Source organism: Rattus norvegicus, chromosome 3, assembly GCF_036323735.1.
Source record: "Rattus norvegicus strain BN/NHsdMcwi chromosome 3, GRCr8, whole genome shotgun sequence".
NCBI lineage: Eukaryota > Metazoa > Chordata > Mammalia > Rodentia > Muridae > Rattus > Rattus norvegicus.
Window position 1 is genome coordinate 140327193 of NC_086021.1, and position 18350 is coordinate 140345542.

The 18350-nt window shown below is 46.2% G+C and overlaps 1 long non-coding RNA gene across 3 annotated transcripts in view; it reads left to right on the top strand.

Moving 5' to 3' along the window:
• The window catches only part of LOC102552951 (uncharacterized), a 61245-nt gene that overhangs the window by 25433 nt on the left and 17462 nt on the right, over window positions 1–18350 (top strand). The window contains exons 2-3 of one of the 3 annotated variants that reach the window (XR_005502478.2): window positions 7421–7631; window positions 16406–17152. The exons of 1 other annotated variant lie outside the window; for it this stretch is intronic. This is a non-coding gene — a long non-coding RNA (uncharacterized LOC102552951). Of the gene's footprint in view, window positions 1–7420; window positions 13819–16405; window positions 17153–18350 lie in introns of those variants that run through there. One more of the 3 variants, XR_005502477.2, reaches the window with a different exon arrangement.

Sequence of the window (18350 nt, forward strand, 5' to 3'; positions counted from 1 at the left end):
AGGTTCAGAAGTTCAGTCCGTTACTATCATGGTGGGAAGCCTGGCAGCATCCAGGCAGGCATGGCACTAGAGGAGCTGAGAGGTACTGTATCTTGTTCTGAAGGCACACAGGAGAAGACTGACTCCCAAGTAGCTAGAAGGGTCTCAAAGCCCACCCCCACAGTGACACACTTCCTCCAAGGCCACACCCACTTCAACAAGGCCACATCTCCTAATGTTGCTACTCCCTGAGCTAAGCATATTCAAACTACCACAAGGAGGTTCATTAATTAAAAAGATGGTTGGCGGGGGCGGGGGGGAGCTACTCATAAAGAAAGAGACATTTTGGCTAATGTCATCCTGTTGGGTCCTGGGAGCCTCTTGCTTCCCTGGCATCTGGGACTTGCTGGTGGCTAACCCCAGTTCCCCATCCCCCATTGCTACACACCTCTGTTTAAATTCCTGACCCTCTGTATATCATCCCTGTCTTCTCCCACACCTGATCCTGCCCTGCTTTGTTCCTCCCCCTCTCTCACTCTCCCCGTTCCCTTCCTTCCTCTACCTCCTGTAATTATTTAGTTCCCCCTTCTAAGTAGGACTGAAGTGTCCACACTTTTGTCTTCCTTCTTCTCAAGCTTCATATGATCTATGAGTTGTATTGTGAGTATTCTGAGCATTTGGGCGAATATCCACTTATCAGGGAGTATCTACTATATGTATTCTTTTGTGACTGGGTTACCTCACTCAGGATGATATCTTCTAGTTCATTCCATTTGCCTGCCTGTGAATTTCATGAAGTCATTGTTTTTAATAGCTGAGTAGTACTCCATTGTGTAGATGTACCACATTTTCTGTATCCATTCCTCTGTTGGAGGGCTTCTGGGTTCTTTCCAGCTTCTGGCTATTATAAATAAGGCTGCTATGAACATAGTGGAGCATGTGTCCTTGTTATATGTTGGAGCATCTTTTGGTTATATCCTGTCTAAAGAAAATATAGGGACTAAGAGTGGAGCAGAGACTGAAGAAAAGACCATCCAGAGACTGCCCCACCTAGGAATTCATCCCATCTGCAGACACCAAACCCAGACACTATTGTTGATGTTAAGGAGCACTTGCTGACAGGAGGCTGGTATAGTGGTCCCCCGAGAGGCTCTGCCAGAGCTTGATCAAACCATCACACTGAGCATGGGGACCCCAAGGGAAGAGTTAGGGGAAGGACTGAAGGAGCCAAAGAGTATTGCAACCCTATAGGAAGAACAACAGTGTCAATGAACCGGACCCTGCAGAGCTCCCAGGGAATAAACCACCAACCAAAGAGTACACATGGAGGAACCCATGGCTCCAGCTGCATATGTGTCCCCGCCAGCGGGGACCCAGTTATTCAGGGTCCCGAAGAGGCTTTCTACCTGTGGGCCAAAATGGGGGTGAAGAGAAGAAGGAGACCAAGCAAGATTCTGTTGTCAAGGTCTCGTTTATTGGGATGAACGTTACAGCTTTTAAGGCTTTCAGGTAGGGGGAGTGACCTTTGTGAAATATGAAGGAGGGGGAGATGAGGGTATAGGCAGTGATAGCTGGAGGCAAAGAAGTCAGGCGATGAGGTCAGGTGGTAGAGACACTGGGTGTTGACTGAGGAGATAACTGGTATATGCTCGAGCTGAGGCATCCCTTGAATGTTATACTCCTGTGCCGTAAATTCATGGGAGAGGCTTTATCCAACAATCTTAAGATTTATGGCAGTCATCTTCGGGGTGAGTCTCTGTGGCCAAACAGCCCAGAGTCACTTTGAACCATGCAGTCAAAAAGCAGCTAGGCCCAAATCCAATATGGCTCCGTGCACATATGTAACAGAGAATGGCCTTATCTGGCATCAATGGGAGGGGAGGCCCTTGGTCCTGTGAGGGCTTGATGCTCCAGCATAGGGGGATGCTAGGGTGGTGAGATGAGAGTGGGAGGGTAGGTGGGTGGGAGGAGCACCCTCATAGAGGCAGGGGAATGGGGGAGGGGATAGAGGGCTTGCAGAAGGGAAACTGGGAAGGGGACAAATTTGAAATGTAAACAAAATGAGAGAGAGAGAGAGAGAGAGAGAGAGAGAGAGAGAGAGAGAGAGAGAGAGAGAGATATTAATCAAATAGGTAATTAGTACCGATCTCTGTTCTCTTGGACCTTCTGGCTAACAACTCTGCTATCAGCACTGGTTGGCCCTTTAATTCTATTCTGATTGAATTACTAGTGGGTCCCTGCATCTTAAACTATATGACCAATTATGTATCAGTTCCGTAAAATTAATGGTACTTAGAACCAACTCCATCTCTTTAAAACAGTGTAAGTCCACAATTTTGTTTATTCACTAAGACCAGTGGGAAATATAACAGAGCACCAGACCTTAGCACAAGTTGAAAACCTTTTTCCATTTGCTTTCAAGTATAGACCAACTATTTGGGCGGGAAGATGGGGAAATGATGTCTTAGAACTAGAAAATGACAATCCCTGGCCTCAGCACGAAGTTTATCTGAATGGTTGAACTGTTTTTCTCAGACTGTGAGGAGGCTAAAGGCTGGCACGAGACCCACTTAGTTAGAAATATTGGTTTCAGACCACAAGAGCCACTTGGGGTGTGTTCTGTCAAGTGAAGCAGACTGGATCCTAGCACTTCATAAAGTGCCATGCAAAGACAGAATCCACACAGGTAGTTTGAGACTTGGTAGAAATCTGTTAAAGCAGTTCTAGGGGGTCATGAAGATCACAGGGAGAGAGACAAGTCTGTAAGATAAAGACTTTGCTTTGTAAGATAAGCCTTTAATTTATGAGTTGGTGCAAGGATGAAGAAGTGGGGCTATGGGAATGGGAGACAGGGGAGAGAGAGAAACTTTCACTTAGGATTCACATTGGCCTTTTCAGAAGCCAAATGGAACACATCTCACAATCCCATTAGATTTCGTTGGCCTGAAGCATTTACATATAACATCTGGGCCCTTGTCTTAGTAAGGGTTTTACTGCTGTGAACAGACACTATGACCAAGACAAGTCTTATATAGGACAACATTTAACTGGGACTGGTTTATAGATTCAGAGGTTCAGTCCATTATCATCAAGGCAGGAACATGGCAGCATCCAGGCAGACATGGTGCAGGAGGAGCTGAGAGGTCTACATCTTCATCTGAAGGCTGCTAGCAGAATTCTGTCTTCCAGGCAGCTAGGATTAGGGTATTAAACCCACATCCAAAGTGACAAGCCTACTCCAAGAAGATCACACCTCCTAATGGTGCCACTCCCTGGCCCAAGCATATACAAACCGTCACAGCCCTTGAGCTAATGTTTTCTGGACATCAATATTTCTATTCTTCACACGGGTATTCAGAGAGGTTTCTGGAGGCCCAAACAGACAATAATACGGTACAAAATAATCTAATGTAATATAATATAATACAACAAATAATAAAACAGTTTATAGGCTATTCCTAAATGTATTCATTCCCCAAATGTTGAGTATTTGCCACATGAAAGGTCAAGGAGGAGAAGATAATAGAAGGGCCAGAAATTCAAGCTCTGCTCTTGAGATGGTTCCGTTGACAGAGCATTCTGGCAAACTCTGGCACATGCTCTGACCGACAATGGGCAGAAGTAAGTAATAATGTGAGGACCTGAAGCCTGCTGTTTCCGCCACCTCTCTCTTGCTACCACACAAAGACACTGGGCTTAGACCAAGGTCCTCAACCTGTGGGTGGCATATCATATATTTACAATTTGTAACAGTAGCAGACTATAGCAGCTGTTACAATTCATAATGGTAGCAAAATTATAGTTACGAAGTAGCAATGTAATAATTTTATGGTTTGGGGTCACCAGAACATGAGGAACCGTATTAAAGGTTGGTACCATTGGGAAGGTTAAGAACCATTGACTAGTGCTGGTGGTACATACCTTTAATCTTAGCCTTTGGGAGGCAGAAGCAGGTGGATCTTTGTGAGTTTGAGGCCAGCCTGGTTTACAAAGTGAGTTACAGGACAGCCAGGCTTTTACTCAAAGAAATCCTGTCTTAAAAAAACAAAACCAAAAACCAAAAACCAAAAAAACAGGGCTGGAGAGATGGCTCAATGGTTAAGAGCACTGACTGCTCTTCCAGAGGTCCTGAGTTCAATTCCCAGCAACCACACGATGGCTCACAACCATCTGTAATGAGATCTGATGCCCTCTTCTGCTGTGTCTGAAGACAGTGGCAGTGTACTAAAATATATAAAAAAATAAGTAAATCTTTAGAAAAAACAAGCAAACTCAGCAACAACAAAAACCAAAACACTGGCTTAGACTATCAAGAATGGAGAGATGGCTCGGCAGTTCAGAGTACCATCTGCACTTCTAGTGGACCTGAGTTCAATTCCCAGCACCTACACACCCACATTAGGCAGCTCCCAGAAGATCTGACACTCTGGTCTCCATACGCACCTGCATTGATGTGTGCATGCCCACGCTTGTGTATACTTAATTACAATTAAAAATAAAGCCACTTTTTAAAAGAAAAGAGAAAAGAGAGAGTGAACAGGGAGAGTCCAGGCCCAGGATGAAAGGGTCGGGCTCTCCGAGGCTGCAGCCTCATGAGCAAGCCCAGCAAGGAGCGTGCAAAAACCACTCGACTGAGCCAGTCCTTCACCACAGAGTCACAAGGACACAAAATGATCGCTAGTTAGTTCATGGAGTTTTCTATAGTTTCTTTATAAGAAGTAGATAATTGATACATGAAGATGATGACTGTTAAAAAAAAAAAACAGAACAACCTACAAACTGTCTATCCACCCCACTCACCCCACCCTACCCACCCCACCTACCCCACCCCACCCCATCCCACCCACCCCACCCCACCCCACCCCACCTACCCCACCCACCCACCCCACTCACCCCATCCACCCCATCCCACCCCACCCACTCCACCCACCCCACTCACCCCATCCTACCCACCCCACCCCACCTACCCTACCCCACCCACCCTACCCCACCCACCCCATCCCACCCACCCCATCCCACCCCACCCACCCCACCCACCCCACTCACCCCATCCTACCCACCCCACCCCACCTACCCTACCCCACCCACCCTACCCCACCCACCCCATCCCACCTACCCCACCCACCCCACTCACCCCACTCACCCCATCCCACCTACCCCACCCCACCTACCCCACCCCACCCACCCCACCCCACCCACCCCACTCACCCCATCCCACCCACCCCATCCCACCCACCCCACCCCACCCACCCCATCCCACCTACCCCACCCCACCCACCCCACTCACCCCATCCCACCTACCCCACCCCACTCACCCCACTCACCCCACCCCACCCACCCCACCCACCCCAGACCACTCCTGGTTTATAAATATGTTTCATGACAAAAGGGAAGAAAGTAGGCTGTTTTTTGCAGAGCTAGAGAACAAGCCCAGAGCCTCAGGGATGCTGGGCAGGTGCTCTACCATTGGGCTACACTTCCAGCTCTGGGGCTTTGTCAGTGTCACCCTGGCTGCTATGTAGCCAGGACTCAAGGTTTTCAGCCACCTGGTTCCACCTCTCGAGCGCTAGGAAAATAGACATGATCCACAGCACCAGGCATCAGAGCCGTTTAATGAGAGCTCACGCCCTGTTACCTGGGCTGTTCCAGTTACATCATATGATCCCTTATAAGCAGAAACATTTCTCCAGCTGGCAGAAGCCAAAGGCAGAGATTTGAAAAGGTGTGACGCGCTTTGCAGAGGCCGCGTGGAAAGTGTTAAGAGGCCCAAGGAAAGCCTCTGACAGCCAAGATTGGCCTTGCTTCAGAATGAGCAAGGAGACTGACTGGAAAGGAAGATTCGAATTTGTCCACCAGTCTCAGGAACTTAGAAGAGAATGCATCTCCAGAGCTCCCTGAAGGGACTAAGCCCTGCCAACACTCTGATGGCCCTTTCTGGATCCAAGACAGACAACACAGCCTCGCCACCTTGTTGAATTTCAACCCGTGGAACTGGGGGGCAGAAGATGTTGCTGTTTTAAGCCAGTATATGTTAAGTTATTACAGCAACAACTGAAAGCTAATCACTGAAGGCAATTTGAGCAGCCTTCCTTCAAGGGGTGTGCCCCAAGCCAAGAAGGGCAGATCTGAGGCCACCAAGGAAAAGACAGCCCTGCTCTGGTGTCCTGTAGGAGGCATTCCAGATCCACCCCCAATCCCCACTCTCACCCCCACACCCAGCACAGAAGCAACCCCTGAGGTAAGTGCCAGTGAAGGCAGTTGTCCTGATGATCCCAGGAAGAGTGAGACAGGGAAATGATGAAACCCCAGAAACATGAACTACAAAGCAAGACATCTCAGGCACCCAGAATGCAGCTCTTCTCAGTGATACTCATCACCACAGGCACCCGGAGCGCAGTCCTCCTCAGGATGCTAGGAAACAGTGCAGGCTGTGCCTTGGTGTCACCTTACTCAGGGGATATGGGCATGGGGGATTTATACATCACTGCCATCATTATGGGTTAAAGGCTCTCTTGGGGGTATTAACCTCATGACACCCTGCATGTTTAAAGAGTAGACACCAACAATTTAGGACAGCTCTGGAGGCAGGGGCATAGGGTGGGAGGGAGTAGGAGGTGCTGTCTGTTGGAAGTGTGGCATTGTGTGGCTGAACTGACGAGGCCAGAAAATAGGCAAGACATTGTAGCATTTGGGATAATAAAGGTGCTTATTATCTCACAGAGGCACTAAAACGTCCAGAGGAGTGTTGAGAAAAGCTCAGGGATCCACCTGGGGTCAGAGTGACTTACTCCAACACCCCTCACTGGATGCCTTGGGGCAAATTATTTTATTGGCTCTCAATACTATCTCTTACTGTATTATCTATGATTCAAGTGACAGATAATTGCAGCCTCCTTGGATTAGATTAGATAATGGTTTTTTTTCTTTTCTTTTTTTTTTTTTTTTTTTTGTGCTGGGGACCGAACCCAGGGCCTTGAGCTTCCTAGGTAAGCGCTCTACCACTGAGCTAAATCCCCAGCCCCTAGATAATGGTTTTAAAGAATCTGAAATTGGCAATGTCAGCCCTCAGTAAACAAAGATATCTAACTGGCAAGGTTATATCCTCTATGGGTTTGTGATTATTATCTAACTACACATACAGGCAGAATCAGGAGAAGTGGTCTGGGGAGGGGCGTTGGGGCTAGAACAGTGGGCAGCAGCAGGTCTTAGCTGTTTTATTTATAATATAATATATATATATATATACATATGTACTTTAGATATACATACAATTATATACATAATGTATTTTATAATGTGGACTTGGGACAGGGGTATATCTTCAGTAGCAGAACACATGCTTGGCATGTAAAATTAACATTCTTAACATGTCCAAGCAGCAGCACAGGATTTTTTCGAAGTGTAATTTGAGTTTTTAAAATTAATTCAAGCTTTGTTTTAGGAAGCGAGGCGCTGTAATCCAGGACTTCTGACCCGGAACATCGGTAGATGTCAAGAGTTCTGCAAGTAGAGGTCAGGTGGTCTAGAAGCTTGGCTAGGAAAAGAACCATTCCTCTCTCCACCTCCTGATGAAGTGGCCTTTTCCTTCAGCGATGAATGGAGGAAGCCGCAGTGACAGTGGCAAAACCTGTGGTTTTGTCACTGGTGAAAAAGTAAACAAGTCAACAATGCCCGAGATACTTTGGCATTGTGCCTTCCACCTGTCTGTCTGTTTGTCTATCTGTCTGTCTGTCTCTGTGTGTTTGTGTGTGTACGTGTACATGGCAGACATGGCAGAGCACACAAATGAAAGGCCAGAGGAAAACCTGTACATGTCACCTCTCTCCTTCCACCACATGAGTCCCAGGCATTGAAACTCATGTCATCCAGCAAGAACCTTTCTTTAGCCACTGAGCCAACTAGCCAGCCCCAGACATATTATAATTTATATTCATTACTAATTCAAAATCATGGCATTTACATTTAGATTTAAAACTTTAAATTATACTTATTCATTCTACTTTACGTGTGGGTGTCCTGTGCATGTATGCCTGTGTAGCATGTCTATGCTTGGTGTCCTCAGAGGTCAGAAGGGGGGATCTGATTCCCTGGAACCAGAGGTGTAAGAGCTGAGAACTAAACCCTGGTCCCCTTCAAGAACAGCCAGATTCTTAACATCCGAGCCATCTCCCCAAGTCCCCCAGATTTTATATTTAGTGCCTTAATAAAAAAGCATATTTACAGCTATATTGGACATTTGTTTTTAAACATTTAAATGTACTTCAATGTAAATGACTCTCTTTGAATTTCTAGGTGTTTTGGCTTATGCATTAAAAACACATTTTTTTTTAAGAAAGTGTGCAGAGGGGCTGGAGAGATGGCTCAGTGGTTAAGAGCACTGACTGCTCTTCCAGAGGTCCTGAGTTCAATTCCCAGCAGCCACATTGGTGGCTCACAACCATCTGTAATGGGATCTGATGCCCTCTTCTGGTGTGTCTGAAGACAGCTACAGTGTACTCAATATTAATATATATATATATTAAATATGTATATTTAATATATATATTAAAATCTTAAAAGTAAAAATAAAATAAAGTGTCCAGAAGCCTCCCTGAGGAAGCAAAAAGATACTCAGCACAACCTCATGTCCCCTGGCTTTGCTGATGTGGCTAATTCTAGAGCTCACGACCCCACCAGCAGTATCCACCCATTTATCTAATAATAAGTCCCAAGCACATGGGCTCTGAGAAGAGCAGTCACATGACCAGACTTGCGTGCTGGGGTGAAGTACACCAATGGTCCTTAGTCCTTCCTCCACACTGTCCACCCCGTTAACAGCTATAGTTCAAACTGGTCCTGGTCTAATATGCACAAGTCAGGGCTTCCCTCAGGACAGTGTTTTTGTTGTCTGTGAAGGAATATTTATGAATGGAAAATTTTCCCTGGGTGGGCCATCAGTTCCTCTCTTTCTCCCCTTTTTTAAAAATTTATTTGTGTGTGTGTGTGTGTGTGTGTGTGTGTGTGTGTGGTGTGTGTGTGTGTGTGTGTGTGTGTGGTGTGTGTGTGTGTGTGTGTGTGTGTGCAGGGGGGGGAATGAAGCGCACACATGGAGGTCAGAGGACAATTTGTGACACTCATCTCTCCTTCCACTGTGGGGGTTCTGAGGATTGAACTCAGGTGGTCAGCCTTGGCAACGAATGCCAGAATTTACCCCCAAGTGATCTCACTGGTCCCTGGTTTGTTTATTTTTAAATTCTTGCTTTTTTTTTTTGTGATGGGGTCTCATTTAACACACACTCTCTACATAACTAAGGCTGGCCTTGAACTCCTGATCTCACATTCAGCTCTCTAATTTGGGGATTACAAGCTCGATGCCACACCCAAGTTGTTCCTGGGGCTCTCTGTATGTGCTGTTGTCACCCTCTAAAAATGGTCTAGGTCTAAGAGTTCTCAGGAATGTGGTCATGGTGGGCTCTTTTTGGAAAGCAGAATTTGAGCAGATTTGTTTTAAAGAAGTGATGGGGTCTACAGAAAATCTGCTGGCATGGTTGTAAACAAAGGGAAGGGCTTTGTGGCCAAATACATGAGACCTGGTCTGTTTCCTTGTTCGTAGAACCTCTTTCTTTTCCTGAAGGTGGCAGAGGGAAGTTGGCAGGCTACATTTCCCTGCCTCCTACAGTTAGCGGAGCGTTGGGACTGTTTTCTGGTGCGTTACTCAAGTCTCCCTCTCCCCTCGTGATTTCTTTAGGCATGCTGGATCATCTAGGATAATCCCCAGTCTCCAAGCCAGCTGACTAGCAGTGTGATTCCCCTCTGCCATGTAATCTTATGACCTACCGGGGCCCAGGGATTGTGACAAGGATATCTCTGAGGGGCTGTTCTTAGAGGCTGTGAAAGACAGAGAGAAAAGCAGAGTTTGCCAGTTCTCCAGCTGGCACAGGAGATGCGAGTGCCCTGCTCTGTAACCCACACGTCTCCATCTTGATGCATTTTGTTTATACTTTTGTTTTGTGAGGGTTTTGCACAGAGTATCTCCCTATAGCTTGGTTGGCCTGGAGCTCCTTACATAGATCACACGGGCCTCTGCTCTCAGTTATCCTCCCACCCTGCTTCCTGAGTTCGAGGATTACATATGTGCAACATACCCAGCGTTCACTTGTATTTTTATTATGCACCAGTAGCAGATGTCTGTGGGGCATTTTGGCATATAGTGTCATCCACCTGCTTCAGGGCACTTCAGATAGACAGCTCCACGAATTTAGCCAACCTCTGTTTTCTTTCTTTTTTTGGTTCTTTTTTTTTTTTTTTTCCGGAGGTGGGGACCGAACCCAGGGCCTTGCGCTTCCTAGGTAAGCGCTCTACCACTGAGCTAAATCCCCAGCCCCCCAACCTCTGTTTTCAAGCTAACATGGGAACACCTCTGCTTTCTCTAAGACAGGAAAAGGCCACTGTGCCAGATTCAGGTACAACATGAAAAAACATGGATGTTAACATGCCCAGGAGCAATGCTCACCTAACAGAGAGTGAGACCCAGGGTTAGGCATGGCAGCCCCTAGCCTGTAGTAATGGTTCTCCAGGGTTTCATATGAGATCCTAGCAGCACTAAGTCTCAGTTGCCCTCAGTGGTAACAGGTTTAGGACTATACCTTGTGTCTCATTGCTGTGAAGAGACACCATGACCCTAGCAATTCTTACACAGGAAAACATTCAACTGGGACTGGCTTGCAGTTTCAAAGGTTTAGTCCATTATCATAATGGTGGGGAGCATGGCAGCGTGCAGGCAGACATGGTGCTGGGGAGGAGGCTGCGAGTTCTACATCTTGATCTGAAGGCAGCAGAAGGAGGCTGTGACACACTGGGCACAGCGTGAACATAGGAGACCTTAAAGCCTATGCCCCAGTGATACACTTCTTCCAACAAGGCCACGCCTCTTAAGAGTGCCACTCTCTATGGGCCAAGCATTCGAGCATGAGTCTAAGGGGCCATTCCTATTCAAACCACCATGCATTGTCTTAGCTTTTCTCCTTTCTCTGCTTTGTTCTCCCTGCCTATTATTTCAACTTCCTGGGATTACCTATCCAATAATCTACCTGCATCCACAGCCTTCCCTTGGGGTTGCCTTAGAGGGAAATGAAATCCTATCGTGCTTACTGCTCACATCCTGTGGAGCTAGCAATCCCAGCATGCAAGGCGGAACCTCAACAGCAAACCAGAACAGTTCATCTGTACGCGTCTCTTCTGACCTGCGAGGGTCCTTTGGGTTGGTTGGTGACCTGCAGCAAAAACTGCCTCCGATTAATCGTGTCTTCTGAGACAATGACATGAAGGCTGCTTCTGCACAGTACTCTTGAGTGGCTGTGAGGCAATACATCAGGATCTGTTTAACGAGTATAAACACCTTCGGAACCACCGTTCTGAGGCACGTGCTGAAAGGTCTATCTATTTACCTAAGGGCAGGAAAGGTTGTCTGAGGTTATCTTTCTTCTGGTTCAGGCTGAGGTCCTGGTTGTTTATTCGAGTTCTGGAAATAACCCTGGGACTTTATTTAGGTGCCAAGGGAAACATGAGGTCAGTATACTCTGAAAACACTTTGCTATAAGCCCCAGCAGACATCATGCGCACACCCAGAGGAAGACCCTGGGACCCTCCTGTACACCCAACCAATGCCTGATGATTCTGGGGGAGAGGTTACATATTCTCTATTGGCTAATGGGAATATTATTTTACCTGTGTTCTAAAGAGAGGCAAAAGCAATGGTGTAGCGTTTGGGAAGAATTTTAATATCTCTCTAGGATGGTACAGAGCTTCTTCTAGTTAGAGTTTCTATTACCATGACCAAAAACACAGTGTTGGGGAGGAAAGGATTTATTCTGCTTACACTTCTATATCACTGCTCATCATCCACAGAAGTCAGGGCAGGGACTCAAACAGGGAAGAAACCTGAAGGCAGGAGCTGATACAGAGGACACAGAGCAGTGCGGCCTACTGGCCTGCTTTTCCCTGGCTTGCTCAGCCTATTTTTTGATAGAACCCAGAACCAGCAGCCCAGGGATGGCACCACCCACAATGGGATGGGCCCTCCCTACCAAACACTAATAAAGAAAATTTCTTTTTAAAAAAAATATTTGGCTGGGGATTTAGCTCAGTGGTAGAGCGCTTACCTAGGAAGTGCAAGGCCCTGGGTTCGGTCCCCACCTCCGGGAAAAAAAAAAGAACCAAAAAAAAAAATGTAAAAAAATATTTATTTGTTTGTTTTGTGTAAATACACAGTCATTGTCTTAAGACACATCAGAAGAGGGCATTGGATTCTATTACGGATGGTTGTGAGCCACCATGTGGTTGCTGGGAATTGAACTCAGGACCTCTGGAAGAGCAGTCAGTGCTCTTAACCTCTGAGCCATCTCTCCAGTAAAAAAAGTTTCTTACTGCTGGATCTTCCAGAGTCATCTTCTCAATTGAGGTTCCCTCCTTTCAGATAACTCTGGTTCATGTGTCAGGTTGACACGAGGTTAGCCAGCACAGAGATCCTCTTGCAGGGTAACACGTGCCCATTTTCTTATGAAGTCTCCTCTACTGGGGCTGGAGAGAGCTGGAATGAGACCCAGACCTCGGAGCATCCTGGGCGGCCCCTTTCCAGGTGTTGATGAAGCTGCCCTGAGATGAAGAAATGCCCACAGGGAGCTGAGGAGTGTTCCTGAGAACAGTATCTTGGAGAACAGGCCATTCGAGGAAGCGGGGCTATGGTGCCTTCATAATACAGCCTCCAGTACTATCAGGAGATCAGAGCTGTCCTAAGCTGAGGTACGAAGTCCTTAGATATGGCTGCTCCAGGAAAGGCACACAGCTCCCATGTTAAGAAAGCCTTAGGTTTGAACCTCCTAGAAGCTGGAGTTGAGTGTCTCGTTTCTAAGACCCAGAGGAAGGTTCCCTGCCTCCACTGTAACCCTTCTCTCTTCCTGCAGGGAGGTCTGTGCTGATCTCCCAGGAAGGCTCTGCCCTATGCTCACCTTCAGTGATCTTCAGACTCCCCTGGCAATAGGAAAGCGGTTTCCATCTTACCACTGCTGGAGATCAGCTACAGCAGAAAGCAAACTAACACATGAAAAATAAAACCAAATTTGTATTTCAACGAATAATTTTGTTTCAAAAGTAGAGTATTTTAGTCTTCAAGACACATTCAGTCACATGGTCCTTCTTCATCCTCAGAACCTGAGAGGTTTTCAGTTTAGTTCTTTGTGTATGCGTGTTTTGTCTGCATGTGTCTGTATACCATGTATGTGCCCAGTTCCTGAGGAGGTCAGACGAGGGCCTCAGATCCCCTGGAACTACAGTTACAGCAGTGGTGAGCTACCATGAGGGTTCTGGGAACCAAATCTAGGCTTTCAGGGAGAGCAGCTTTTAGCTCTGAATTATCTGTCCAGCCCACTCACAACCTGAGTGTTAACTTTTTTTTACAGTCCCACGTGGAAGAGGTTTATTGAGGACGACGGAGACAGAAGTGGGGAGAGAGAAAGAAGGAAACGATAAAGAGCTGGGTGTTAACATTTAAAAGTCTCAGTTAGTTTAACCCCTAGTCCCACAAACAACAGCAAGAGAAAACACCAAACCCTTTAGGAAGGAAAAGAAAGGCCAGCCACCTCTTTAACATACATTCTTCTCCCTCTGACAGCAAGGAAGGGCAGGGATGGCCGTCCACCCAGCCTGCAGCACCACCCACTGAAGGCCAAGTATCTACTTGTTGGGTATCCCTACACGTTTCAGTCTTCTGCTCTCTGGACTGTTTTTTTTTTCCTTTCAGGATATGAAGGTTTATTTTTTTTTAAAAGATTACATTAAAAAAAAAACCAGAATTCACAGAAATGCAAGGAATAACATTAGTCTCTAAAAATTCAACAGTGGGTGTCTGATGCTCAGCCTTCAAAACGGAGGCAGCAAACACTCATAGAGTCTCACCAACATGACCACCCAGATCATAGAGTCTCACCAACATGACCACCCAGATATGAGCTGAGCAAGAGGTAACACCAAGGAATGTGCCAACCGGACAGAGAAAAGCCCACAAGGTCTCAACCCTTCACAAAGAACTGTGGCAACTGAGGAAAGCTGAGAGCAGGAGAGGGGCCCTTTCTCGGGGAAGAGCACACCAACTGGTTGTCCAGTGCCAAATGGGTAGCATTGTAGCGTTATACAGACTCAACAGGTTACATTTAGGTGTGTATGTGTGTGTGTGTGTGTGTGTGTGTGTGTGTGAGTGTGTGTGTGTGTATACTTATACATATACATATACACATACACATGTAATACACATATACATACAATACACATACACATACAATACACATACACATACACATACAATAAACATACAATACACATACACATACGCATACAATACACATATACACACAATACACATACACATACACATACAATACACATATACATACAATACACATACACATACACATATACATATACCAATTAGTAAAAAATGATGTCATGAATCTGAAGGGGAGTGGGGAGGGATAAATAGTAGGGTTTGAAGGGTGGAAAGGGAAGGGAGAAAGGGTATTAATTAAATTAAAATCTCAGAAAAAAATGGAGGCAGCAAGCAAACACTTAGTAAAATCAGAGCTATGTTGCAAATGGAACCATTACTTTCTGGCTGCAAACTGTCCTCATGTCCCCCACAGCACTAAACAAAATGGCCTCGATTCCAATCCTTCCAAATGGGTCTCAATGTGGCAAGAAAAAAATGCTCAACAATACACAGACCTGTGCTAAGTTTCTCTAGACCTATTTAAACATCTCAGAGTGGAGAAAAGCAATCATGTTAAACTTTAAGAAAAGAAAGCCAAAGCCAAAGCAAACCAAAACCAAAACAGCCGGCTAGCTGCCTCAAGCCAGAGATCTTCATTGACGGTCACGTGGAGTTTATGGAAGATCTCAATAAATTAGCTTGAAACTGTGGCTGAAAGCTCATTTCAAAATTGCCGCTTCCTCCTGCCATGAGTGTGCTACCAATCGGTATAATTCTATGAACTGAGGACGCATCACTTGAGTGTTGGGTTACCATACCTGCTCTGACGGGCCATCAAAAAAACTCAGTCAGACAAGTATATACACACATACATAAATGCAAATAAACATGGGTTTGAGGCCTGCCTGGTTCTCGTAGTGAGCTTCAGGTCAACCAGGGATATATACTTATAATTTGTTATAAACATTTGTAAGCCGCCCTGTGGATGCTGGGTGTTGCACCTCCGGAAGAGCAGGCTGACCCATCTCTCCAGCCCCCTCACTCAGCCTGTTGATGCTCCTGAATTACTGCACCCACTTCCTGCCTCTTTTTCTTTCTTTGTGGACTGTCAGAGTCTAAGGCAAACCCCGCCCTTATTTGCTTTCGATTTTTCGAAAGTACAGACAGTGCTCTTGCATAGCTAGCTTCAATGTCACGTGTTCAATTACTTCTGTGACAGTCACGTATCCTTAAACACGCTAGATAGAGATTATCTTAGTGAGGGTTTCTACTGCAGTGACAAAACGCTGTGACCAAAGAGCAAGCTTGGGAGGAAAGGGTTCGTTGGGCTGACACTTCCACACTGCAGCCTATCAGTGGAGGAAGCCAGGGCAGGAGCTGATGCAGAGGCCATAGAGGAGACAGTGGCTTGCTCCTCATGGCTTCCTTGGGCTGCTTTCTTATAGAACCCAGAACCACCAGCCCTCAGGGGGCTGGGCTATCCCCCATCAATCACAAATTAAGAAAATGCCTTACAGATGGATCTTATGGGGACATTTTCTCAGTGGAGGTTCCCGCCTCTCAGATACCTTTAGCTCATGTCAAGTTGACATAAAACTAGCTAGCACAGAGGTGGCACACAGAGGCTCACCTGCAGGATGGCTCCACTCAGAAACCAACTGGCCTTACAACATCTGCTAGAGTACCTCCTGGAACTCCTGTGTTCATGGGTCAATGATCTCAGGACAGGTAAAACACTCTAGGTTGTGACTCTAGTTAAGTGGCTGAGTACTCACTAAGTAGACCAGGGTGGCCTTGAACTCACAGAGATCTGCCTGCCATTGTCTCCCGAATGCTGGGATTAAAGACATCCACCACTGTGCCTAGTCATCTGCCTTGGCCTTAACAACAAAACTTTATTTATTTAATCTATTTGTTTTCTTAGAAAGACTTCCACCATGTAGCTCAGACTACCCTTGAACTCCCTGAAATTCTCCTGCTTCAGCTTCCCAACAGGTCACATTACAGGCATGAGCCATTATGCTTGGGTGTCTTGATCTTTTAAGAACTTTATTTATTTATTATTAGAATTAGTGCTGGTGTACACACACACACACACACACACACACACACACACACACACTCACTGTGGTGGTTTGAATAGGTACAGCCCTGATAGACTCATGTGTTTGAATGTTTGGCCTATAGGGAGTAGCCTTATTGGAGGAAGTGTGTTACTGTGGAAGCAGGCTTTGAAGTCTTACATATGCTCAAGCTACGCCCAGAATGACTCGCAGTCTCCTTCTGCTGCCTTTGGATCAAGATGGAGAACCCTCTGCTTCTTTTCTAGTACCATGTCAACCTGGACACTGCCATGCTTCCCACCATCATGATAATTGACTGAAACTGTAAGCCAACCTCAATTAAAATGTTTGTCTTTATAAGACTTTCCTTGGTCGTGGTGCTTCTTCATAGTAATAAAATCCAAACTAACACACACACACACACACACACACACACACAGAGAGAGAGAGACAGAGAGACAGAGAGACAGAGAGACAGAGAGACGGAAGGACAGACAGACAGAGACAGAGAGCTAGTATAATACCACACTGACCTACAAGTTGAGATTCTTAGTCAAAATTTCAAGAATTTTCCCAGTACACAAAGACCTCTTTATGTATTCGTGGTGTTTATATTCATTCTAATATTGCTCCTGGCCTAGAGTCTTGCTTTTCTGCTGGTGTGGCTGCTGAGAGAACTCCATGCTTTAACAACCCAACCCCAGTTCTACCCCCTCCCCAAGAGCTGGAGAAGATTCCAGAATGTCATGGCACGGGCATTCTAACATCGTCTCTGCAAATGTCATCTCTGGAATACATGGATTAAGATTTCAGCTACATTTTCTACAGTGGAAATCTTACGGACCCTTCCCTTTCTTGGAATAATTAAATGACTTTCTTTTTTTTTTTTTTTTTTTTTTTTGGTTCTTTTTTTCGGAGCTGGGGACCGAACCCAGGGCCTTGCGCTTCCTAGATCAGCGCTCTACCACTGAGCTAAATCCCCAGCCCCATTAAATGACTTTCATAATCTAGAACAGGCATGATTTTTTAAAAAAAAAATCTATTTGTATGCAGAGAGACTTAAAGGGGACAAAGCTAAATTTCATGCAACCTGCTTGAAGTGAATTGCACCAGCCTTCAGTCTTTCATTGGCAGGGAGTGGAAGCTTTGACCATCAAACATTATTTTCCAAAAGGCAACTGGCTGTCTGCATAGACGGGCTGTAATGATAAAATTAATAAGCCAATAAAAGGTCATCCTTGTGGACCTCTGGCAAATGAAGTAAAGGGCCAATACAGCAGCAGCTGGGCTGCGGGCTGATGGAGCAAGGCTCCTGGCAGGACGTAGTGCTGACACTTGCCGGGAGGACTGTTGTGCTAACTGTCCCTCCTTCAGTGTGCCCTCCAATTAGTTTCCTGCGACTCAGCAGACAATCGGCCATAGGCTTGGTGGCCCCAAACAACTGAATGATTGCCCGACGATTCTGGGGTTCAGAAGTTTAAAGTGGGTCATCAGGATTGCATTCTGCCTGGAGACTCTAGTGCCTGAAGCAATCTGTATCCCTCAGCTCACGCATCCCCACTCTCCCACCTCACCCACACTCCCATCCCATCACTGTCTCTACCGGCCGTCCAATCTTTTGTGCTGAATGTGACCCTCTTGTTTCCCTGTCAGAGGACCATTGTATGTCTCCGAAGTCACTTGGATAACCTAGAAAATGCTTTTCCACCTCAAAGCCTTATGTTAATCACGTCAGCAAATCGGCTTGGTCCTTGTATGGAGTGGGGCACGGTCATCTGTGGCGGCCTCTTCATTCACATTACCTTCTCCTGATGCTCCCGCTCTGCTCTGACTGTAAGAATGGCAGCCTCAGCGGACTGAGTGACTCCTGTGCAGGCACAGGAGTCTAAGTTCTGACCCAGAAGCAGCAGGCTGTACCAGGTGCATTCTGTGTGGCGTCACACTTTAACTTTCTGGGAATCACGACTACGTTGCCAGCTCCTACTTGTACAGTTATTTGTCTAAGGGTTCTCTCTGGCTGCCAGAGCCTGCTGTGAAGACAGAAGCCTTGTGTTCCCCAGCCTCCCTTG